This window comes from Anguilla rostrata, chromosome 14, assembly GCF_018555375.3.
Source record: "Anguilla rostrata isolate EN2019 chromosome 14, ASM1855537v3, whole genome shotgun sequence".
NCBI lineage: Eukaryota > Metazoa > Chordata > Actinopteri > Anguilliformes > Anguillidae > Anguilla > Anguilla rostrata.
This window is the reverse complement of record NC_057946.1, coordinates 1,509,917-1,536,803: the sequence shown is the minus strand read 5'-3', so window position 1 is coordinate 1,536,803 and position 26,887 is coordinate 1,509,917. Positions and strand designations below refer to the sequence as shown.

At 44.8% G+C, this 26,887-nt stretch overlaps 1 long non-coding RNA gene across 2 annotated transcripts in view; it reads left to right on the top strand.

Moving 5' to 3' along the window:
• Positions 1-23,780, top strand: part of LOC135239001 (uncharacterized) — a 108,164-nt gene extending 84,384 nt beyond the window's left edge. For both annotated transcript variants that reach the window (XR_010325238.1, XR_010325239.1), the window contains 2 exons: positions 12,070-12,160; positions 21,462-23,780. This is a non-coding gene — a long non-coding RNA (uncharacterized LOC135239001). The remainder of the gene's footprint in view (positions 1-12,069; positions 12,161-21,461) is intronic.
• Positions 23,781-26,887: the final 3,107 nt, after the last annotated feature.

The window sequence follows — 26,887 nt, the reverse complement described above, 5'->3', positions numbered from 1 at the left end:
TAAAGTGAAATGGGCCCAGACTTATTTTGTCTTAAAACAGTTTAGCATCAAATCAGAAGTACCAGGCATATCACACACCCAACCGCTATCACAAACATATCAAGCCCCAAATAAGAAAAAGATTGGCTCACTTCGATAAAAATCTGCGTTTGTAGATTAAAACCAGAATTCCTCTCAACAAAAATTCAATCAGCATTTGTCCCAAGCACGGTTTAACAAATTCTACAATCCATAAAAAGACGTTTCTTGAATTTATTTAGCTTTAAATCAGATAAGAACAAGTTATGCTTGAACATATCCCATGTTTAAGTATCTGAGTCCAATCTGCACGCATGGCCCATGTGTTATATAGACTTTCTGCTTTTATAATGTACACAACCCTATAGATGTAGACCTTTATTTCAGCTGTGTTTTACTCTTTAATGTGTATGAAACAACTAGCATGTCAATCGTAGAATTAGCCAAAGTTGCCGGAATCATTGAAGAAGTGATTGGTTGAGCCAGAGACTGAAATACATGTTTTTAAGCACACTGTAATGTGACACTATGGTATCACAAAACATACTGGAGATGCGTCAAGTGGGGCAATAACTCATTATTTCCCCAAACACCAAATAATCTCCCTGAGATCTGGTTTACATGGCAGGGTGATGATGTAATTCCAAACCGGCGGTGTGCTAGCCTTAAAAACTTAAATTAAATTAACCTAGGAGTGCCAGGTTGGTCTGCCATTAGGATGCAGAAATGTACAGAATGAACCTCTTAAAAACCTGTGAAGCGTCTGGCGACTGTACCAGCCAGCGCGGCTACACAGACACAGTCTCGCGCTGAGCGACGCTGCAGCTGGGGTTGCCAGATGCTCCGCTTTCTGACTGGAATTCCCGGTTTTTCAAATTATTTGTACAGGTCCGGTTTGTGGCCTCGACTGGAAAATATGACGTGCGGTTTGAATTAATACATACTGTTAGTTTGTAATGAATTTGTGTCTCAAACCCCAGGTCTGTGAAAGGTTCAGATAATGATACTGCGTTGTATTATAATCTGCGCTGGATTGCATTGCGTTGCATTATAATCTGCGCTGGATTGCATTGTGTTGCATTATAATCTGCGCTGGATTGCATTGCATTGTGTTGCATTATAATCTGCGCTGGATTGCACTGCGTTGCATTATAATCTGCGCTGGATTGCATTGCATTGTGTTGCATTATAATCTGCGCTGGATTGCATTGCATTGTGTTGCATTATAATCTGCGCTGGATTGCATTGCGTTGCATTATAATCTGCGCTGGATTGCATTGCGTTGCATTATAATCTGCGCTGGATTGCATTGCGTTGCATTATAATCTGCGCTGGATTGCATTGCGTTGCATTATAATCTGCGCTGGATTGCATTGCGTTGCATTATAATCTGCGCTGGATTGCATTGCGTTGCATTATAATCTGGCTGGATTGCATTGCGTTGCATTATAATCTGCGCTGATTGCACTGCGTTGCATTATAATCTGTGCTGGATTGCATTGCGTTGCATTATAATCTGCGCTGGATTGCACTGCGTTGCATTATAATCTGTGCTGGATTGCACTGCGTTGCATTATAATCTGCGCTGGATTGCACTGCGTTGCATTATAATCTACGCTGGATTGCACTGCGTTGCATTATAATCTGTGCTGGATTGCATTGCGTTGCATTATAATCTGCGCTGGATTGCACTGCGTTGCATTATAATCTGCGCTGGATTGCACTGCGTTGCATTATAATCTGCGCTGGATTGCATTGCGTGCATTATAATCTGCGCTGGATGCATTGCGTTGCATTATAATCTGCGCTGGATTGCACTGCGTTGCATTATAATCTGCGCTGGATTGCACTGCGTTGCATTATAATCTGCGCTGGATTGCACTGCGTTGCATTATAATCTGCGCTGGATTGCACTGCGTTGCATTATAATCTGTGCTGGATTGCATTGTGTTGCATTATAATCTGTGCTGGATTGCATTGCGTTGCATTATAATCTGCGCTGGATTGCACTGCGTTGCATTATAATCTGCGCTGGATTGCACTGCGTTGCATTATAATCTGTGCTGGATTGCACTGCGTTGCATTATAATCTGCGCTGGATTGCATTGCGTTGCATTATAATCTGCGCTGGATTGCATTGCGTTGCATTATAATCTGCGCTGGATTGCATTGCGTTGCATTATAATCTGTGCTGGATTGCATTGCGTTGCATTATAATCTGCGCTGGATTGCACTGCGTTGCATTATAATCTGTGCTGGATTGCATTGCGTTGCATTATAATCTGCGCTGGATTGCACTGCGTTGCATTATAATCTGCGCTGGATTGCACTGCGTTGCATTATAATCTGTGCTGGATTGCATTGTGTTGCATTATAATCCCTCAGCAGTTGTTCTTATCTAAAGCGAGCTCCAGAAGTGGAAGTCATTTAAAAGACCCCAAAGGGTACAACCTGCCGGAGGCGCCTGGATTTCCTTTAGATTATATTTCATTCATTATCCGGTTATACTGCCAAATGGAAGACGAGGGGATGCGGTTAGAACCTTAGGACCGTCGCCGACATTAAACTGCGTGCAATAATTAAAAAAAGATATATTATGCAAGGATAATTGATTGAGCAGAGATGTTGTAGCCTATAGCAAATCTGCTGTTCCTATCACATTAGACTTTTTAAAGATGGCGGTGTGAATTAGTTCTCTTTACCTTAGAGGCTTAAGATTTCTCTGTGATCTTCAGCGACTGAGCAGCAGAGTCTGACACTGAACTACCCAGTGCCAGTAGCTGGGATAATAAAGGAAGTAAAATGGACCTGAAACTTTTAATGTTCCCTCTGAGTCCGGTTCTGCTCAAGGTTTCTTCCTGTTGTCAGTCAGGGAGTTTTTCCTTGCCACTGTTGCCCTAGGCTTACTCTTTGGGGGCTGGTTCTCTGTAAAGCTGCTTTGTGACAAAGCTCCTTTGTTAGAAGCGCTATACAAATAAAATTGATTGATTGATTGATAATGTAATAGGTATTAAAAGGTCAGTGAATTACCATTAGCTGCAAGAAAATGTTGCACCCCCCCCCCCATTTTCATCTAACCCATATGTTGAATTACTACTGAAAAGGTGACAAACACTTAAAAAATATATTAACACACAAACCTTCCTTGAGATATAACTTGAGACTGATAATTGGGCGGCAGTGTAGTATAATGGGTAAGGAGCGAGTCTTGTAAAGGTCACAGGTTCGATTCAGGTAGGACACTGCATCGTTTCAGTGTACATGCAGCTGTATAAATAAATGCAAAATGTAAATTCATTTAAAAGTTAATTCATTTAAATGTTGTGTGAGTTCCTCTGGATAAGAGCATCTGCTAAATGCCATGTAATGTAATAATGTGCCTCAGATAAGTGTTTTGATTTCCTAATCCACGGTCTACAGGCTCAGTGGCTCTGCTGTCACACAGCTCCCAAACGGGCCATTTTTCGCTGTAATAAATCCCTGTGTTCCCTCTTCCTGTCATTTAAATTTCTATTATTCTGAACCTACAGCCATAGGATTATGACTACAAGGTGGTGCAAAACCACGCTATGGGTTCTGTTATTTTTAAAATCCCCCCCCCCCTCCCCCTTGTGCTTGAAGGGATTTAACCACTCCATTTTACTGATAAAGCCACAGAGAGAATTTGGGGTGTGAGATCAAAGACGCCGAATATTTCCATATAAGAAACTAAGATCATAAGCTTCTGAATTCCGCGGTGTCCTGATACCCAACTTGCCTTTGCTTTATTCAGAGCGCTTAGAAAGCTCTTTCTCGCTGGCCTCTGTGGCGGGTTATAGTTTATAGAGATAATAATCCTGCTTCCGGATGAAGCCATACATATTCTCAGAGTAATGCCCTGCTTCCTGAACCACCCCCCGCCCCCATCCTCGCCCCCCATGAAATCCCCAGCGCTGAGTTTGGCGGCCATCTTGGCAGGGTCATTTTTCTTGGTACTTGCCTTTTTTTTTTTTTTAGCTTCGCAAAGCCTCCTGTTCAGTAGGCAGGGGGAAAACTCAAAAGATGAGTACAAGATCCAATTATCCTCCTGCCACCAGCCTGCTTTAAAAGTTCTCTTTTTTCACACAGAGAGAGATGACTGTCGAACAGAGGTTGCCCGGGTTACTCTGAACCTGTCTTTCAGAGCAGAATGCCAGCTGGGTGCAACTGAATGAACTCGTTATCCAAAAACCAAAATGGCCCCCAATTAGATTTTGAAAAAATCGGTTAAACAGTCCAAAGTGGTGTTGTGGGTAGAGGGGCCTGCTGTGATTACAGTCCGGCTCCAGCACACAAAACATCACAGAGGAATGAGTCTACCTGTGTATGACCTGGGGTCTAATGGTGGCACTTCGGCCAGCTGAGGGCAGAAGATTGGATGTGGGTGGCACAGTGGTGACTTAAAATTCTAATTTAAAGATGAAATTGGTGTTGGAAAAAATACACATTCTGTGATCCTGAAATTACATTTAAATTCTCACCTGCATGTTTTTTTTTTTTTCCTCTACTAAAATTATTCACTCAAGATTCACTCAACTGTATCACATTTTGAAATCATCGCACTGAATTGTCGTTAAAGACAAAAGGAGGCCGGAAACAGGCAATCACAGGCGACGAATATCTGAAACTTTATAAAATCTCAGAGCTGCAGTTAAAAAAAATATTGGAACTATAGAATGGTCCTGATGGTACCAACAGAGCTGGGGAACAGTGAGGATTCTGTTCCTCTCTGAGCCGAGCAGGCCGCTGAGATTGAGCTGGAGGGTTTGGGTTCATGTGAGGATAGCGTATGACCGGCACTAAAGCCGCCATATTAAGCAGCCATATTGTCAGAAGTGGCGAAGGGGCGTATTAGATGCACAATAAGACGGGTGAGCGGCGCGGGATGTGTTTTCCGAAGCCATAAAACTGGCGAGGCCTTGTGATTTTATGCCTCACTCTTTGACACAGTGCAGTCTCATCGCGGCTCCAACGCAATTAAAACGCTTAATTGGTCCAATTTGGAAAACTTTCAACGTGCTAAATAGTCCTTTCGCTCGTCGATTCAACAAAAATGCTGTCGCGAATTAGGCTACTGCTCCTCTCACGATCTTCTAACTGCCACCGCTGGCTGCTCGGCTGTAACCACGACGCCCAGCGCTGCTGTCTGTACGAACGAGGCGAAGAGGGGAAGGAGATGGTAAAGACGGCACTAGAGGAAGGCTGACCCTGTAAAACGCTTTTCTGTCTTAGGCTTCTGAAACTTACCACGTCAAACCGTTTTAAATATCATACGCATGTTCTGTTTCATTCCCCCTTGCAGTATCTTGGTTTTTGTTGTGATGTGAATGCCGCGCTGGTTTCCCTGATTAATAAGAGATTATTAGCAGGATGCTTACTTCAGGGAAACGTATCTGTTTTGACCTTTGGTTTGACTATTTATAACTAAGCACACTCTGCAGTGTGCGCATGGAATATTAATGGCAGTAAATAAACCACACGGAGGAGAAAAGAAATGTCTTGGAATAGAGGGGAAGCTCCTGTTGCCTTTATTGCATGAAAGCAACCTGGAAATATTTCCCTTTCTTCATCTTCATCTAAAATCTGGGTTGCTGATTTTAACAGAATTAGTTCAGTTAGGGCTTTTGGTTAATGCTGACTTGATAGCACACACTTCCTGCTGATTTTTCGGTCACATGTTCATGATGCAAACCTCCCATTCCACTTACGGTAACCCCAAAGGTGCTCTATCGGATTGAGATCTGGAGACTGCGTACGCCAGTGGAGTGAGCTGAAGTCACTGTCATGGTTGTGGAACCAGCTTGAGATGATGTGTGCTTTCTTACATAGAGCTTTATGCTGCTGGAAGTGTCCATTTGAAGAAGGGTAGACTGTCCATAAAGGGATGCACATTTGTACCTTATTGAACCTGTGTTTTGTAGTTGTCCATGACCATGATATGCACTTTTGTACGTCGCTTTGGATAAAAGCGTGTGCTAAATAAATGTAATGTAATGGTCAGCAACTACAGCAATGTTCAGTACCAGAGTTTTGAAGTACTTTAGATATATATGCCTCATGCAAAACTGAACTAAACACAATGGTGCCCCTTCTTTTTTTTTTTTTGTGTGTTTTTTTGTTCCATTCTTCAAGTTAATGTGATGCTTGCCTTCATCCTGAGGGTGAGGAGGAGGCCTTAGGTTACCGCCGGACTAATTTTGCGGTAATGACGGAATTCCCGTGGTAATGACGGAATTCCCGCGTAATGACGGAATTCCCGCGGTAATGACGGAATTCCCGCGGTAATGACGGAATTCCCGCGGTAATGACGGAATTCCCGTGGTAATGATGGAATTCCCGCGGTAATGATGGAATTCCCGCAGTAATGACACAGCCACAGGCCAGCAGCCGTCATCAGACAGAGCTGCTCCTCTCCTCTAATCAGTGCTCTCCTTCTTCTGTTCTACCGCCGGGCCTGCGGGGCGGAATGCAGTCACTCTGTCCGCCCCCCCCATCCTGCCCCCCCACCCCCCAAAACCCCCAAACCCCCGCTCTTTGAAAATGTAGCTGAAATGCACAAATGCTGAATGGAACAAAAATAAGGGGGAGGTTCAGTCTCCTTCAGTCAGCCAGGGGTGAAATAAACACTAGAATATGCTCCTTTCCCAGCGTCTGTCCTCACTGTGTTCGCTATCCCGTGCTTTCATTATAAAACGCATTCAGGTGAGCTTGTCTGAGTGAGTAATTAAACAAGTGGCTGCAAAGCTGCCCATACGGGCTCTTCACTGCTTGTAGGAGTTTAGCATCGCCTTCCCTCTGTTTTCTCCCCTGAGGTACTGAGAATCGACTGGGTTCAGTCTGAGAATCGACTGGGTTCAGTCTGAGAATCGACTGGGTTCAGTCTGAGAATCGACTGGGTTCAGTCTGAGAATCGACTGCGTTCAGTCTGAGAATCGACTGGGTTCAGTCTGAGCATCGACTGGGTTCAGTCTGAGCATCGACTGGGTTCAGTCTGAGAATCGACTGCGTTCAGTCTGAGAATCGACTGGGTTCAGTCTGAGCATCGACTGGGTTCAGTCTGAGAATCGACTGGGTTCAGTCTGAGAATCGACTGGGTTCAGTCTGAGAATCGACTGGGTTCAGTCAAAGCCTCTCACGCCCTGTTTTCAGTCCGCATTTGATCATAACTTCGACCTGCAAGTAAATGGCAGCATAACACCTTTTCTTCACAATTTCAGCCTGGCGAGTTGATTCCCAAACTCCCCAAAACCGTGTTTTTGTGAAGAAAAAAAAAAGAAGCTTTTTATTGCTTCTAAGTGTTTAAGGGCAAAGATGTTGATTGAATCCTGGCTTTAGACTGTTTAAGGGTATATGCTAATTAGTTTAACTCTCTGGATTAACCCCCTCCATTAACTGGCTCTCTATTATGGTCCAGTGTAACCAGTGTAATTCACAAGCATACATTTGAATAATCACTCAGCTTAGCTGAGGTGGAAGGTCCAGGGGTCAGTAAGTCCTGCCGTGTGTTTCCTCCACCCGTGAACTCAGCCAGCTTTCACTAATTAATTCTCTCTCCTGGCTGAAGAATTGTGCTGATTAGCAAATCCAGAATACAGGGGATGACTTTTACTTTCTGAGCCTGGAATTTCAACCTCTACAACTTAGTGGCAACAAGTGATTTAATGACCTTTCACTAGAACTGTTTCATGTTTTTTTTTTTTAAGTGCTTACATGCACAGCACAGCTCTGTATGGTGTAGTGGCAGTGTAAAATGAAGTTCAGGGAAATAGACTTCAACTCTGATGCAGTGGGTTTGATTCCTTAGTGGGACACTGCCCCTGTGCCCACGGAATACTGCCCCTGTACCCATGTGACACTGCCCCTGTACCCATGTGACACTGCCCCTGTGCCCATGTGACACTGCCCCTGTACCCATGTGACACTGCCCCTGTACCCATGTGACACTACCCCTGTACCCATGTGACACTGCCCCTGTACCCATGTGACACTACCCCTGTACCCATGTGACACTGCCCCTGTACCCATGTGACACTGCCCCTGTACCTCATGTGACACTGCCCTGTACCCATGTGACACTGCCCCTGTACCCATGTGGACACTGCCCTGTACCCATGTGACATGCCCTGTACCCATGTGACACTGCCCCTGTACCCATGTGACACTACCCTGTACCCATGGACACTGCTGCCTGTACCCATGTGACACTGCCCCTGTACCCATGTGACACTGCCCCTGTACCCATGTGACACTGCCCCTGTACCCATGTGACACTGCCCCTGTACCCATGTGACACTGCCCCTGTACCCATGTGACACTGCCCCTGTACCCATGTGACACTACCCCTGTACCCATGTGACACTGCCCCTGTACCCATGTGACACTGCCCCTGTACCCATGTGACACTGCCCCTGTACCCATGTGACACTGCCCCTGTACCCATGTGACACTCCCCTGTACCATGTGACACTGCCCTGTACCCATGTGACACTACCCCTGTACCCATGTGACACTGCCCCTGTACCCATGTGACACTACCCCTGTACCCAGTGACGGACCATGGACGCCCGTCCAGTGACACTGCCCCTTCCATGACAGACCCATCGAATGTTCTTAAATGTTCAGCCGTATAAACTGGTTGCAAAGAGTGTGAGTTGCTTCGGATGAGAACGTTTGGCAAAATGCCGAAAAAATGTAAATGTAAATTACGCGCATGAGAAACAAATAGCAGCCAAACCACATCTGCACACGTCATCTCTCACATAAACACACGCACAGGATAATAAACGTGATGGATCAAGCGTGGTGCACACAATAACAACGGCCATAAGTAACGCTGACAGATAGCAGTAGTCTGGACACGTTCGGTATGTAGGCTAATGAACAGCTTTGAAAAAGAAAGATAAGATTACAAGACTTACACTGACACTCTGGATGAAACACTGATAAAGGACTATGCTTCCTCTTCATTCATCTGTGTGGCAGTCAGCACTCTTTGTTTTTGTATTTTATCTTTTAATTGGCCGTGTTTTCCAGAGAATGTTATTTTCACACAAAAAATGAGCCATCATCATCAGCATACATTCATATTTAATAACTCTGAACAAACTATCAAGTCTTTCCGGAAGCAGTTATAAAAACTTTATTCTTTTGTGATCATTTTTTGCTGTTGCTGTTTTTCAGACGGCCATGATGGTTATTACAAAGCAAACGGTTTGTTTTGACATCCACTGGTGATTTTTTGTCTTGGAGGGGGAATATTATGAAACCAGGGTAACAGGGAATAAGCTGAAATTTCTCGAGGAGTGAATCCATTGACATTTGCTGCTGTCAGCGGGCAAAGAAAGCGCTGGCGTTTATGGGGGGGGGGGCAGACGGGGATAAAGACGGGCCAGTAAATCTGCCGTCTTGTCCAGGAGGAGACGTGGAGAGGTGGCAGAGGAAACGACCTGGTTCATATCTCTCCAGGAAATGGCACCTTTATCAGCCTGAATGTGGTGCTGTTTCCTGGCCACATACGGAGCTGCAAATCACTTTCAGCGCTGATGTGGGGAGCGGAGCCGCACGACGCCCCCCAGCTGCGGAAAAAAAAAATCTTTCATTGCGCGGGAAGATGTGGCGGTCGACGGCGTTCTCTCTCAGACGCCCTCCCTCCCCTCCCCAAAATCACCGCCAAACGCCGGTCACCGGGCAAGTCCTGATGCCCTCCGCCCCCGCTTAGCCGGATCCATTACCGCCTTCGTTCCTCCCGGTCCGAGGAGCACGGAAAGTTCCGGAAGGATTTGCCTGTAGCGTGTGTGTGTGTGTGTGTGATATCAAGTCGGACCATAAAGGTCTAACTTCCTCTCCACAGTTCTTCAGAAGTCTTTCAGGACCACGGTGTGTGTGAGAGAGAGAGAGGGAGAGAGTGTGTGTGTGTGTGTGTGTGTGTGAGAGCAGCGGCGGTGTGTGTTACAGCCTTTCCGGAAATGCAGGGGGCGGAGCCAGTTCAGCCGCTGTGGCTCTGTTACAGAGGGAGGCGTGTGGGTGGAGGCCGTACTTCCTGTCCAGGGAGCCCGCGATTGGGGCTCGAGTTTCGGCCTCCCGGGAGAGCTGTGGGGGGGCGGGTGGGCGGGGGGGCGAGGTGAACGGGGCACTGTAACACGACCGCTCCATTACAGGGGCTGTGAAGAAGCATATGCCGCAGATTAATCCCCCCCCCCCCGCTCCGCTCAGCCCTGTGATCCCAGCCAGCTACGTCTCCCTCTCTCCACCAGAGCCCCCGTTCTAATTAAGATACGCTCCATTAATAACAGAAGAATGGAAACTCAACACTTTATCATGCATTTAATTAAAGCCCGGACAGGAGAAGGGGGAAGATATGAGCCTCTGTGTTCGTGAATTAATGTCTGGGAGTGGATTCGGCAGCAGCCCTGCCTTGCGCTGGGACTGTCGAGTTTGTGTGATTACACGTTTCCCCCGATCTCTGCCGCGAGGACGCAGCGCCAAGCGCTCTGAATATTCAGCGTTTGTCCTTAACTTTGACCCCCAAAAACGAAATGTGCAAAGGGTTGGCATTTCTGTTTTCGCAAAAAAAAAACACGATTTAGAAACATCGCACGTTTCCTGGTCAAGTGGTCACCTGATTGATTTATGGGATATGAGCGGATGACTGAATTATTGATCTGCCTGAAAAGCCCAATGCATTGTGGGAAACGGGGGGACCCCCTCGATAGCGAGTTAGCGGTGAGAGGCAGGAAGTGGACACAAGCGGTGAACGTCTGTGCCGGTTGTAAGCCGTGACTTAGTTTAAATGTTTTTGTTGTTTAATGGGCTCTAACGTGGTGCTGATTCAAGCGCTCACTTTCCCCCAGCCTCCTGCCCCCGGTACCTGTTTGTAATTTGTTTTTTGTGTTTGGACATTGAGCATCCATCCCAACCAGACAATAATGCTCTCGGCTTGTCCCAATCTCACCTTTCCGCATTCAGCCAGAATTAAATAACCGGTTTGATGAAAACTTCTGTCTTACAGGAATCAACAGAATGAAATGATCACACTGTATTGGTAAAGAATTAAAAAACATTTGCAACAACAATTGCACTACTTATCTTGACTCAGTGATTGTTGCAATAAATTAATTGTCCGTCATATAACTAATTCCAGGTATAATTAGTGGTATTAGCTTGACTGATATATTACAGTATTAATAAACCTTCATGACTTCATTAGTCATTGTAATTGTCATATTATATTGCATATTATTTGGTCATTAATTAAATGTAACCGTAATTAATCCCTGACATGCTCACTGCGATGTGTAACCTGATAGATGGCATGAGATGAATAGTTATAAAATACTTTAGTATGAAATGTGATAGACATATGACCAGCTGTTTCTTCATTAATGTATCTGATGCTGAGGGAAGGCTGAGTGGAACTCGTTGAATAGTTAATGCAGGATTAGCTGTGGATCAGCACGAAGGCCATAAGCAGATGTTCTCTTATTCATGTACAGGCAACAACAGGAGAATTGCTTGCTCCTTATTTGTTGCTTAATTTTATACTGATGCACATCTCACTCAATCTATCCATCCATCCGTCTGTCCATTATCTATGCCCGCTTATCCTGAGCAGGGTCACGGGGGGTGTTGGAGCCTATCCCAGCGTGCATTGGGCGAGAGTCAGGAATACACCCTGGACATGCTGCCAATCTACTGCAGAGCACACACACCACTCACTCACACACTCATACCTGTGGGCAATTTAGAGTCTCCAATCGGCCTACCTGCACGTCTTTGGACTGTGGGAGGAAACCAGAGTACCTGGAGGAGTTTGTGGTTCGGGGAAAATGAAGCAGTTGCTCACTCCCTGTAAACAAATTAAGTTCAGTGTACATTCACACACGCGCACAGATGCGTATGTTTGTTTGCTTATTTAATCACTTATCAATAAATTATGAATCCTGTATGAATACTGAATTCCCTGCTGTGATCCCTGCGCGTGCAATTCATATTCAGCCTTTTTATTTTTTTACTCTGTTCCGCTTGTCTTTTTAGTGACCAGGAGAAAACTGAGCGAAGATCTTTGCTCTGGGAGAGGAACCCCAGGAGAGAAGCTTTGTTATGAATCCAGCTGCCGACTCCACAGGTCAGTGCTCTGTGTTAATACGGATTAAGACTCACACTGGCCACCGAAATCATCCCGCTTCTGTTCGCAAAACACCTTCACACAAGTTTGCTGTAGTTTTTGTTTTGTGAAAGAAAAAAATCAGTGAAAGAATAGGCTAATGAAAAATAGGTGTTGGGACTGCCTCGAGGAGTTGGGATAGCAGCTGTAGAGGTGTTATCTTTCTTAATTTAATGACTTAGTTTTAGCCATGGATTGGCTAAAGAGTTCACCTTGTTTCCAAGATTTAAATTTCTGCTGATTGAAAAAATCTGCAGACACCGTCTGTCTTCCAGACCTCTGGGACTGAGAGTCTGAGTTTCCGGTCTCTACGAGGCGGTGCAGTGTTTGTGCTGTCTCTTTGGGTCGGTCTTGTCTTTGCAGTCAGTCTCTTGGACTTGGTTGGCTGAAATGTGATGGGTTTTTTTTTCCCCGCATCGGTGGGAATGACAACGACACTTCAGTCATTTCACAGCAGCACACTTTAGCTGACGTACTCCTTTATCCAGAGCCGCTCACCTTGACACAGCTCATTACAGAGCGCTCAGTACTGTCTTTAGTGTACCATACGCAGCTTTCACAACTTGTCTTATTTCATTTTTTGATAAGACTGATAATTTATTCACTTTCAAACAAAATTTTGAAGTTATTAATAGCACTTGTCTACAGTGAGTCTACTCTGGCAGTTGCGTCCGTTGGGTGAGATGTCGACCTTCAATCCTGTTCGTCGTCAAAGCGCGAGTCGTGTTCACACACTTACGCCACACCCCGCCAACAACGACTCACAGTCATTTTCTCCCACAGCCTCCCAGCAGCCACTGCTTTGAGCTGCTGTTACTTCCCTTTACTAACTCCAGAGCCCGAGGCTCACCTTGAACACGAGCTCATTCAGACCAGAGAAAGCGCTCAGTACTGTCTTTTCAGAGGGTGTGAGCCATTGTACAGCAGGCTTTCAGAACTTCTTCTTTTAGTTTTTCATTGTTTGTTTGAATAGAATAGAACAGAATAAATCTTTATTTTTGTTCTATTCTTTTCAAACAAACATTTTTGAAAAGTTATTAATAGCTGACCTTGTCTACAGTGAGTCTACCTCCTGGCAGTTATGCGGTCCGTTGGGTTGAGATGGTCGCCCTCTCAATCCTGAGTTCGTCGTCAAACCGACTGAGTCGTTGTTTCCACAAACAAATAACCTTTATCCGCTTCCCATCCCGGGTTCCCATTATATGACACATACCTGCTTCTTTCACAAATTGGTAGCAGAATATAGTGCTGATTGAGTGAAAGGACTTCACTCATCAGCCAATCAAAAAGAAGGACATTGTCACCTGACTCCAGCTGACTCCATTTGCTCAGAATGGCTAAGAATTTCACTGCGGCCACCTGATATCCTGCTGTTCTGCTTGCTCGTTACCCAAAAATCTGTTGCCTTTTAAGGCAACAAGGAATCAGCGAGCATATTACACAAGGCAGATAGACGCATGCACATTAACTTACAGTTCGAAATAATGAAAATGAAATCTAACAATATGGCTCCAACACTCATGTTATTTTAAAAAAAAATCCAATTTGATTAAATCTTGCAAGGTTCTTGTGGAAATGAATTAAAAACAACAAAAAAAAACCTTGGCAAAGGTTTGTTTTCTTTGAATAGTCCTTTACTGAGACTATGCAACTGTTTCATAAGCAGCTCCTTCGCTACACAATAATTCACTAATTAATTCACACATACTTATGTCAATAAGTGCAACTACTAATATGGCCTGTTCTTAACATTTGGACTTGACATAAGCATATGTGAATCTCTATGTAGTGCCTTTGGAGCAGTTATATAGCTTCTATGAAGGACTGCTCATATAAGCTTACCAAAATGTTTTCTTGAAATGACCACTTCATCAAATGAGAAGCATAAATATGTTATGGAGTTTGGCACGCATGACAATGATTTACCTACACAGTAAAATGATCTGAGTTAAATCAGCTCTTACAGAGTACATATAGTCCCAACTGGACTCGTATTGTACTCTGTTAGAGTTGAATTAACACTGGATATTTTACTATGTGGACAGACTTTAATATAGAAAGTAACTGTGCTGAAGTTCTGTGGCATAGCTGTATTTGGAGAGGATGTCATATTCACAGAGCATTGACAAAAACATATTTTGGGGAGGGAGGATGAAGTGGAGGGGGGGGGGGCAGGTGAGATGGAATTGCTTGTTTTGTACTTTCTGGAAATGGCGGTAAGCAGCCAGTAAATCTGGCCGCTGCTCACTCCCAGACAGCCCTCCGCCTGAGCGGTGAATAAATATCTGAGCACGCTCAGATGCTGTTTTCCAGTCTGGGTCAAGGACAGCTCGAGTGGCCGGCGGAAGCAGCCAGCTGGCTGAGATGATAGGGGCCAGATTTACACCCAACTGTCAATCCATCTTAATGTGCAGCGGGTGAACAGAGGACCTGTTTATACATCAGAATATACTGCAAAGTTCACCATACACACACTACACTGCACAGTGCACCATACACATACTCTATACAACACACTGTGTCATACACACACTCTATACAACACACTGTGTTACACACACTCTATACATCACACTGTGTTACACACACTCTATACAGCACACTGGTGAACACACTCTATACATCACACTGTGTTACACACACTCTATACAGCACACTGGTGAACACACTCTATACATCACACTGTGTTACACACACTATACAACACACTGTGTCATACACACACTCTATACAACACACTGCGTCATACACACACTCTATACATCACACTGTGTCAAACACACACTCTCAATACATCACACTGTTACACACACTCTATACAACACACTGAGTCATACACACACTCTATACGGCACACTGTGTCAAACACACACTCTATACACCACACTGTGTCACACACACTCTATACAACACACTGCATCACACACACTCTATACAGCACACTGCGTCACACACACTCTCTGTACATCACAGTGCATTATACAGTGTGCCAGTGCTGGGTGTGGCCAGTAGCTCTGAGGGCGATGCACACTTGGTGACTGCATGACCCCTGGTTAGGGAGGGTTCAGTCTCTGGCGGATCGAGCTCCGGTGGACTGCGCTGTAGTTAAAGCTGCGTGTGAAAGGTCTTCCTCTGACTCCACTCTGTGAGCTTAGCTTTAGCTGCAGTCTTGTAGTCAGTGTTGTGAAAAAATGCAGGCTGGTGACAGCACTCGTCTCAGAGCTGAACCGCGGTGGCTGATCTCTCCCAGATCAGTGTTCATGTGCGAACCCCGTCCCAAATCAGTGTTCATGTGCGAACCCCGTCCCAAATCAGTGTTCATGTGCGAACCCCGTCCCAAATCAGAGTTCATGTGCCAACCCCGTCCCAAATCAGTGTTCATGTGCGAACCCCGTCCCAAATCAGTGGTGGGCTTTGCGTATGAACGCGGCTGCGCTTGCAGACAAGTTGGCCTTTCCAAAATCAGGGTGGGAATCAGACATAATCAGCCCCGCGTCGGGCCACCAAATTTACTAAATAAAAACAATGGCGAACTTGGATGATGGTGGGAAATAATGATGTGCTCTCCTGCCTCATCGGCACCAGATTGGCAAAGGTCTTTCTGGTTTAGGACACTTTGATTTACCTCTGGAGCTCCAGACAGTTCGGTCCCTGTCGGAAGAAATGTTGCTGCGGAGTCTGATTCAGGCTCAAGCTGACATCCAGACAGACTTCATGCTGCAAGCTTGATGAGCGGAGGTAATTAGAGAGTCACTGGATAATCTTCAAACAGACACTGAGGAAGACCACACTGAGGGTAGTTCAAAAGATAGTGTGTATTTTGATCAAGATATCTGATGCGTCCCTGTTCCTGTATTGGCTTTTGAAGTCATGGGGAAGTGACACAAGCTGTTATCCAAAGCAGCTCTCTGGAGAATACAGCAACCATCCCCACTCATTAGGAAAATAGAAAGCTAGCTCTCTGAGTTTGACGAACAATTTTTTTTCTTATTTCAAAAACAAAAAAATATATATATTTTTGAATAATTATTCACATTTTTGAACATTTTTACTTTTGAATAAAAGTTTGGTGAGTAATCATATAATCAATTAAACTCTGTGAATCTTTCCTGGAAACATGTACAGTAATATCAAAATGGAGACCATTGGGAAATGAATTATTGGAGAGGAGTCGAGAGCTACAAGCCAGCTCTATTGAAGTGATGTGTCATATTCAGATCTCAAGGTGATCTGATGTTTGATGTTGTGAAAAGCAGACCTTCCACAGAATGAGACCATTTGAAGAGTGCGCCAGGCTGACAGGCAGGTTGACATTAAAGAGCCCCCCCCCCACCACACACACACACACACACACACACAGTCACACACACACACACACACACACACACACACACACACACTCCCTCACATGAGCGCACACACTCACACACACACACACACACACCACCGCACACGCACACACACACACACACACACACACACACCTACACACAGTCCTACACACAACACACACACTACACACACACACACACACACACACTCATACACACAGTCACATACCACACACACACACACACACATACACACATCACACACACACACACACACATACACAAACACACTCACACACACACACACACACACACACAGTCACACACACCACACACACAGTCACACACACACACACACACACACACACACACAGTCACACACACACACACACACACACACACACACACACACACAGTCACATACACACACACACACACACACACATCTACACACACACACACACACACACCACACATACACACACACACACACACACACACACACATCACACACACACCACACACACACTACACAACCACAGTCACACACACACACCATACACACACACACACACACACACACACACACACACACACACACACACACTCAGCCTGAACCCATCTCCAGGTACCATTGATTATCAACGACCAATTCCTTTGTATTTTAGAACACAAATAATTATATTAACCATACCTATGTGTATTACCATACCATTTGTTATTTTTTTCTTCTAAAGTTGCTCTTTAAATTTCTGGGATTCTTCGAACACATTAGTTGTTATAACTCCTGTAAGAACATGCAAAAGCAGGAGGTCTTTGGTTCACATCGTTTAAAAATGACAAACAGGCAGTCCAAGCAGGAGTTCGGTGCTTCATGCTTCTCTACAGGAATTCTCTTCCAGAGGACATAGAAATTTTTGCACGTTGTTCCATTAGGAGAAGGACAGTGCTGAGGAATATATATCCATTTTTATCTTTGAGAAATATGCTTTATTTTATAGCTAGGCTGCATTCTTATGTTGCTTATGTGCACATTAAATAAAAAAAGCACACGCAATCAATTACAGTAATTGGCTGTGATGTTACAAATCACATTACACCTTCAGATCTGAGGTCTGTTTGTGGCATTATTCGGCTCAATTCCACAGTAGCACGCCGTGGTGGTTTAAGAGAATTGGGCAGGTAAATGGGATGGGGAGAGCTGGAGTTTGTGTGTGTGTGTCTCGAGAAAAGCGCATTCAGGCTGATTTAAGCACATTTCCCCCCCGATGCATTTTACTCCTAAAAAAGCTGACATATCTTGTGTACTACAGCGGGGAATGTTATATAACTACAACTGAGCTCAGGGAAATGCTCTTAGTTTCACACAGAATGCTTAATTCAATAATGTAAAATGAATGAATGCACAAAAATCGAACGCTCGTGAAGTCCAGAATTATTGTCATTAACATTTTCATTGCTTCAATTAAAACCTCAAATGCATATTTTGGGTATTGGCTTTCATTGGTAATCACACGTCAGTGCGAGTGCCCTGGTTGTAATGAAAAAAAACAAAATTTTTACTGTAAAAAAAAACTGCAGTCTGCAGACTTTTTTTGTTTAGCAAGAACAGCTACAAACCTGACCTACATCCACAGTGAAAACAGACTGGGCTTCGAAGCCTATAAAAATAAAAGACCCCAACATGGGGCGACATAGCTCAGGACGTAAGAACGGTTGTCTGGCAGTCGGAGGGTTGCCGGTTCGATCCCCACCCTGGGCGTGTCGAAGTGTCCCTGAGCAAGACACCTAACCCCTAACTGCTCTGGTGAGTGAGAGGCATCAATTGTAAAGCGCTTTGGATAAAAGCGCTATATAAATGCAGTCCATTTACCATTTACCATGTGGACATGCCACAGAGAAGCAAGAAATCTTGACTGAAACCCTGGTTTTGAAGTCAGTCAAGACTATGTTAAACTATGCATGAGTCCTATTAAATTAATCTATACTGTGTGAGCAGACGGATTGTGTGGTACAGATGATCTGCAATAAGATTATATATATATATATGACTTTTGTGTATTGAACATAACTTTAACAGTTACTGGGAGAGCAGTGTAGTATAGTGGGTAAGGAGCTGGTTTTGTAACCTGAAGGTCACAAGTTTGATACCTGGGTAGGACACTGCCGTTGTACCCTAGAGCAAGGTAGTACTTAACCTGCATTGCTTCAGTATATATCCAGCTGTATAAATATATGCAGTGTAAATGGGATGTAAAAGTTGTGTAAGTCGCTCTGGATAAGAGCGTCCGCTAAATGCCTGTAATGTTACTTTTACCTTTTCACCAGTTCTGCCCCCCTGGTGGTGGAATGAAACCTTGAACAGTCCCTAAAGCTGAGCAATACTAACGGCAATTAGGTCTCAACCAATGGGGCTTCCAACAGCCGTCATTGGCACAGGTGGGGCCCACCCATGCGCTCAGACAGAGATTTAACAGGATGAGCCACTCAGCAACTCCTTGCAAATTATTTTTGATTTATTTGTGTTTGTCTTCTGAGAAGTTGCTGCGTCCTGGGATTTAATAATTCTTGATAAATATGCTCTGTGTGCGTGCGGGGGAAAAAAGGCGGGGGAGGCGCTTTGTCAGAGCGTTATAAACCTGTCAAATTACTGAATTCAAATGTTGTTTATTTACGTGTAATTAAAGCTCGTCTGGGAATAATGCATCATCTATTTCACCCTTTTGTGCGTCCAGAACTCCAAAGAAAATTGAGATAAGCGCCTTTTCTGACATGGCTCACAGCTTCAGTATTTAATGATCAGACTGCTGCTTGTTTAAACACACAAGGCTTTTATGGGGGAAACCAAAAGAACACACCGTCATTACGCCGGTCAAAGAGAAACTAACTACAGACAGTAAATACATTAGCAGAGCATTCTGTAACACGGCGTGGGGCTACTGTCAGACAAATCCCAAATACAGACTCACACTCGGGAGGTTTTTAATCTACTGTTGTTTTATTGTAAAGACTTCAATTGTTTTTCGGATATTTTTCCAACTTTAAGTGGGGGGGTTACAGTGAGATGTGTGCCAGTGAGATAAGTGGCAGTGTACTATTGGTCTTGTAACCTAAAGGTCGCAGGTTCGATTCCCGGGTAAGGACACTGCCGTTGTACCCTTGAGCAAGGTACTTAACCTGCATTGCTTCAATATACATCCAGCTGTATAAATGGATACAATTTAAGTCGCTCTGGATAGGTGCGTCTGCTAAATGCCTGTAAACAAACAATGCCATGGTACAGTGGCTGAACATGTCAGGCAATATACAAGCCCCGCCCCCAGGTTTAGGGGTTCAGTCCCCCTGCCATGGCTGTGCTCCCCCTCAGCTGTTACCCCCATCTGTCCCCCTCCTCGCTTTCTCCATGTCTCAATAAAACAAAGAAATAATAAAAGGATGACGGAGCGTCTGCTCTCCTTCTTCTCTTAAGAGAGAGTGCCTGTTTCCGGGGACATTTAAACCACAAACGCCTCGTTTGTGTTAGGAGGACTCTGAGATACCCAGAATGCAGCGTAAGTGGAATTCTGTGCTTTTTGTCCCCCACCCTGGGGGCGTGTTCTTAACCTGAGAAAATTAGAATTTTCCAGAAGGCCTCTGACAGTAACTGAGGGGGGGAGTCTGAATACCTGCTTATAAAAGATGCCAAAGCAGAAAAAAAAATAAAAACGGTTAAGCAGGTGTGTAAATCTGCCCGGTCTGAATAAGGCCCTGCATGACAAATCGCAGCCGTAGTCTGTGTGTGAGATCTGGCTTTCTCCGACGAGACCCTTTGCGGCTCAGAAAAAAATCCTTTTATTGTGATAAAAACCCTGCACAAATCTTGGAAAGATTGCTATTTTGTTTGTCTAAAATTTTTTTATTGAATCAAGGCCTATGTTCCAGAAGGAGAAAAACACATGATGGAATGTCTTGTTTACCCATAAAACACTTGGCGCTTGTGATTTGAAAACCGGCAGGAAGACCAACTTTATTTGTAAGCCTTTTCAGATTATCTATGTCCCAGTTTTCACCAGCTGCCGCGCTTCATAACCTTTTCGCGCAGGTGATTTCTCTCTCTGTTGAGAATGCTGAGCTCCACAGTGTGATTTGCGAGCGCTAGAATTAGGTGGTTTTTTATGTCTGAAGAAAGGAAAGAGCCAAAAATAGGCAAGTTTCCCTCAATGGACGGGAACGTCTCCGACCGAATCTGATCGTTTAAGTGCGATTTCAGAAACTGCCATCTTTGTTGTGCGCCACTTTATTTGAAAATGACTTTGTGTAAGGCAAATGTGATTTCAGTGCTAGTTTGTACTTGGCAGGATTGTTTGTTTGCTGAACAGGTTACCCTACAGGGTTGGAGTCCTGATCTATGTGGTCACTTCAGGCACTACGATCTTTACTTCACTCTCGTGTGTTTCTTTTGCACCTCTGCACCTTGAACTAATGCACTTGTTGTAAGTCTCTCTGGATAAGAGCGTCTGCTAAATGCCTGTAATGTAATGTAATGTAATGTAATGTAAATGGTTTGTAATGTAGGTCATAATGTAGAAACTTGTATCTTCTATGAATACCTAAGTTTGTACATTACTGTACATTACAGTGTAATAGTGACCCAAGACTACGAGATTTCATTCTGATCACAGTTTTTCGGTGTATCTTCTGGAGCAAATTGGCCATTAGAGCAGTCATCTCAAAATAATGGAAAAACCTTCAAAGGCTAAAAACCACATATGCAGGGTTCAAAGAGCTAGCTAAGTGCACATTAGCACTCCTTCCTGACTTTAATTTGTTATTAGAGGTAAAATCACCACATTACCTCACACATTTGCATAACATAAGCCTGTCCAAGGTGTTCCCCCTCACTTTTAATATACAGCACAGTGCAGATATATATTTTTCTTCTTTTTCTTCAGGAGCAGAACATTTCACCCGTCCATGCCTCAGGGACGTGTCTCCACTCAAGGTAAAGGAGAAGGCTGCTGACGTGACCTTTGACCTTTGACCCTGCATATCTCGCTCGGCTGTCAGCATCACAGAGACTTCTGTGTATTAAGGGGAAGAGGCAGAAGCTCTCTTTTGAGGCCACACATTCATTAGAATCAGTTTCTTTCAGCAGGTATGAAGGATCTCAGCAGGTATGAAGGCTTTCAGTAGTCTGTACCTGTATCTCAGAGGCAGAGCACAACATTTATCAGCTTCAGAAAAGCCTAAATAAAAGTGCAAGGCTAAACAGGCAGGCAACTCTAAATGAGTCGGCTGGAAAAATTCAATCTGGGGCAGGAGCCAGGCGGTTTTATCCGGAAGGATCCTGCGGGAGCTCTGTGTGGAGCGGGGTGCAGTGTTCAGGTGGCAGAGCACTAAAATACTCCCCACATCTGGCGCTCAGGTACCCACACCTGGCGCTCAGGTAACCCACACCTGGCGCTCAGGTACCCACACCTGGCGGTGTGCGCGGCGTTGAGCACGGCGGAGCAACAGGGAACAGGTAACGGCAGTACCGAGCGGCGGAGAGGCGGGGTGCGGCCGGATGAGTCATCCTCCGGCTCGTTCTCCACATACGGACGAGCGCGCGTGTGGCGCACAGCTACTGAAGCCCGCGCTGCAGGCCTTGAGCTCTTAGGTCCAGCAGTTAAGGGCTCCAGCAGTTCTGTGATGGTCTGCGGTTCATTTTCCCTGAGCGGATTGAGTGCAGTGATCCCCTTAGAAGCCAAGGTCAGCGCTAACGAGCTGCTAGCTACGTGATCACCTGCAGCTCAGGGTGCAGCACTGTGGTAATGCTTGAGTAAAACATTCTCACTTTCTCTCAGAAAACAGGAGAGAGTGGAGAGAGTGGGTAGTTTATTCTTTATAAACTGGAAAAGTATTGTTTCTTTTGACAGTTATTTAGTGAGGGAAAAAAAGTCAGCCTTCAATTTATTCGGGATTTTTCTGATTGCAAAAATGCTGCAAAAATCGGTTTGAGGAACAAGAAACTGGCCGACCGCACAGCAATGTGATTCTCACCTGCAGGGGCAGGGCCACGGGAAGATCTCACATTGGGCCCCACCACCCCTGTCAGTTAGAGCCCTTGGAATCACCCTAACTCTCCCCTCTCGTCCACAACCCCCCCCAGCCCCCCGGCCCCCCTGCTCACCTGGCTTGTACTCGTTCAGGTTGAAGGTACTCAGCTTAAAGAGTGATGTTGGGAGGAGGAGCTTTTTTTGGGTAGAGGTTTTTTTCCTCCGTGCTACAGAGCCATGGCCTCACATTCAGAGGAGAAAATGAAATGTTGGGTTTACCCCCCCCCAACCCCCATAATGGAAATGATCCTGCTGATTTTGCTGAGCATTGCTGAGCAGGTTTGACCCCGTCCTCATTGGGCGTATTAAGAAGTATGGCAATGAGGCCGGAGGAAGGCTCTCGTCCTCATCCTCCTCTGCTTGAGAGGAGCTCCTGGCTTTAATGGGGCCGAGCGCTCAAGCAGAAATAACACTGCAGGTGCAAAAGCCAGCGTTTCTTTTTCACGTTTGATTCTGCTGCAGATTTAACACGCTTTGATCAGCTTACTTTCCTCGTTTGTTACGTTTCAGTCCGAACATTAAATATCATAATTATATATTTTTACCCATATTTAGTCATACTGGTGAGTCTCTCCTAAAAACTAAGGGGAGAGGTAGTTGTTAAGAAGAGCGGCAGAAATGGAGATGACGATGGAGGATTCCTGGACAATCCGTCAGTCCTCCACTACCTCCTTTTGTCTTCCTCCTCTACGCTTGGCTTATTTCCCGTGCTGCTTCTAACCCGCAAATTGCTCTCCACATTCACATCCTCTCTGCTCCCCCCTCCCAGCAGGCACTGTGCTGCAGGGTACAATGTTAGTGTCCTACCTGAGAATCAAACCTGCGGCCTTCGGGTTACAGGCCCAGATCCCTGACCATTATACCACACTGCCACCCATCCCAGTGGACCGGACGCCCATCTCTCATCTTTACCCAAAACTATTGGGTGCACAGCCTCCAAACAACAGCTTCTCTGTCTCCTACGCAACGACCTGAACCCACAGCCAGTCGGGTTCCAGGTCTGACCGCTCCACCGGGACTGCAGTTTCAACGGTCACAGTCGGAGCGGCTCGGTCAAAAGGCTTGCACGGTTTGCGCCAGACCTCGCTGACCGAGCCGTCCCGTTGGCCTGGGGGGGCTCTGATTCCCCCCCTCGCTCTTGACCCCTGTCCCCCCTTGCTTCTCTTCTCTCTTTACAAAGAGTTTACAACCCCCAAATTACTCCCCGCTAGCATGCTAAGCAATGAGTGGCACCGCTTCTTTCTGCCTTCAGTGATCTTGACACACACTCCAACCACAACCCTCCATTCAGGCTCCTCCCCCCAGCTGGCTGTCCATCTCTTTGGGCGCCTGGCAACCACTCCTCACAGCCGCAGATGGACGGTGGACGGACTGACTGTCCCCACTCTGTCAGGAGGCCTTCTTCACTGGATATTTTTGGCAAATCTCTAGCTCTAGTGGTGTTTGCTTACCATGTAAAATGCTTATTGTAAGTTGCTTTGGCTAAAAGCTTCCGCAAAATGAAATAAATTGTAAATAAGTTGAACTTGCATCGAAATATGGTCAGAAAGTATGAACTTTCATTCAGTATAAAAGAGATAAATATAGACCAGAACAAAGTTAAAATGACAAACATTGTGATAAACACATTTTCTATGTTTTGAAACTGAAACCCCAGACAACTGTTTGACAGCAGTGCAACAGTAAAAAAAAGAAGAAGAAATCGCACCATGGTTACAGTAATTGCAAAAGCTATTCGGCTCTACTCTCTGGGAAGAATAATGGAAGTTTAACATCACTTTCTTGTCATATTACCGAACAGAGCTACACTAGAAATTTTGAGTAATAAAAACGAGATTCCCAAAATGCGCGTTCAGCATTTATGTAACAATTATTTTCTGAAAGCAGCAGAGAAGTGCATATGTGAGTCGGGGGGGACATTCAAACCCGGCTCGATGTGGCAGCCGCCTTTATAAATCACGCGGCCTATTAAAGCCTCCTGACTAAAGCGAGGTTTTTGCTTTCATTTCGCTCACGAGTTCGGGAGCTGAAATCAGCGAGAGACAGAGGGGACAAAGCGAGACGTGACTCCAGCCTGTCTGTTCCACCAGACAAACAAACAGGAGAAACAACCGGCTACACGCACTGCCATCAGTGTTGTGGTACGACCTACAGAACCAGGAATAAAGACACTAACAATGCAGACACTAAGCAATACACAACTCCCAGGCACTAGGTACACTTTAGTGGCAGGAAAACGGAAAGCATTGTTGGGCTTAATGACATGTTCTTGTCATTATGTTAGGTGATAATTAGATATGAATGTTAAAATATGGATTTAGTTTGTGAAAGTCAATCAAGGTAAGTAGATTCATAGATAAATCATTATGTTATGTTCTGTTCTGTTGTGTTACTGTATTATTAGGTGATAATAAGATATGAATGTTAAAATATGGATTTAGTTTGTGAACGTCAGTCAAAATAAGTAGATTCATAGATAGATTATTATGCTATGTTATGTTTAAAAGCGTTGGTTCAGTTTGAAGGACTTGTTTTTGGGCGCAGGTCTATTCCTTCCAGAAAGTAAGCTGGTCTCCCTCCCTCTCAACTCCATGCATAATACAACACGAAATTCCCCATCGCTATCATTAGTATTTATGACTCGTCAAGTGATAACCGGCTATTATCACGGCAGCCAGTAAAAAGAGAGGGAAAGGGCCGTTTCTGGGGGACGTGCTTCGGCATGCTGATGAGCGCTCCCTCTGATTCGCTGTCTCGGTTTGTTGTGAGAGCCGCGACCGCACTGGGCTCACCCGGGCGACCCCGCTGACCAATGAGGAGCGTGACGAGAGCACGAGGCGCCGGGGGGTGGGGGGTTTGGTTTCCATCTTCTACAATTCAATTTCATTTATTTTCACCTCACAGCCTGGAGGAGGGGAGGGCGAAATATCATTCCTCAACTCGGCAGCTTCTTCACTGTCAGTATTCCGTAAAATGTCCTCACAGGAACTGTGGCGTGCCCAGCTGTTCAGTGTGTGTGTGTGTGTGCAGGTGATTCACTGCGCGCACTTCCCGCCCATTACCACAGAGCTCTTCATCACTCAAACGGGACTCACATAAAGAGAAGCCGTCTAATTACCGCACGCGCTGCCATCCGTTGTTTGGAAAGAATTATTTGATGGGCAGGTTAGATGCAGTTCTACAGGAAAAAAAAGAGAAAAAAAAAACAATAAGGGAGGTTATTTAAACAGTGAGATTGCTTCCGTAATATCGTGCTCACTCACTCAGATGATGTAAATAACCCATCGTTCATATTAACACTTGTCTTTATCATTCATGTTTATTTTCCTGCAAGCCGAGGGTTTCGACGAGCCTCTGGTAATCCAATTACATCCATCTAACTCACTGGTGAGGCTCAGGGGGCAATTAAGTGTGATTTCATTTTAAATGGAATGAATTGGCAATGAACTAATCAAAAGACACTTGAGATGATTCCCGTTGTATTTACGCTCGTATCAGACAAACTACCGTACTGCTGTCGGTCACTTAAAGTCATAACGTCCATTAGCGAGGGACCTGAGCGAAGGCTAATTTGAGCCAGCGAGTTGTTTAAATGCGTTCTGTGTGCTGAAATTAAACTCATGAGCTCACAACAGGATAGCAGTGCGTATATATCGGAAGAATGCAAAAAAATAAGCACAGCAATTTCAATCAAATCTTATAAACGGCGGACTTGATAGACTCTGGCTCCCGTGAACCATCCAGCCCAGTGGCGTCAAAAAAAAAAAAAAAGATTTCCTTTTGCTGGTAATTCAAATTGAAATGTCACTCGCATGAATGAAAATTTGACATTGCCGTTCCCTCCGGAGGGACAAGGAGTTTATTTACAAAAATCACATATCCATTTTTTATCCGTTATTTCATACCTGAATGCAGCGCCCTGTGTGCTGCCTTGGAATTTATTTTTGACGTAATTGTACAAACAATTTCACAAGCGTTATTAAATAGTGTGGTAAACAACAGGATTTTTAAAAAACATTGTTTATGGCACTTGGCAATAACGTTTGGTTGTTAAAAACTATTTTCCTGTCCATCACCTGGAAAATGTAATTTACAAAGTGTTATTGATAATTTCGGAAGAAACATACTTGGTCCTTACCTGGGCAGAGGAATGTTAAAAATGATGGTCTGCACAGAATTTTTTTCTGTTGACATTTTAAAAGAACATTTTCATTACCTTTCATAGTGACCAGTACCATTTTACAGTGCTGAGGCAATGCTGGTAAACTACACAGTAAAAT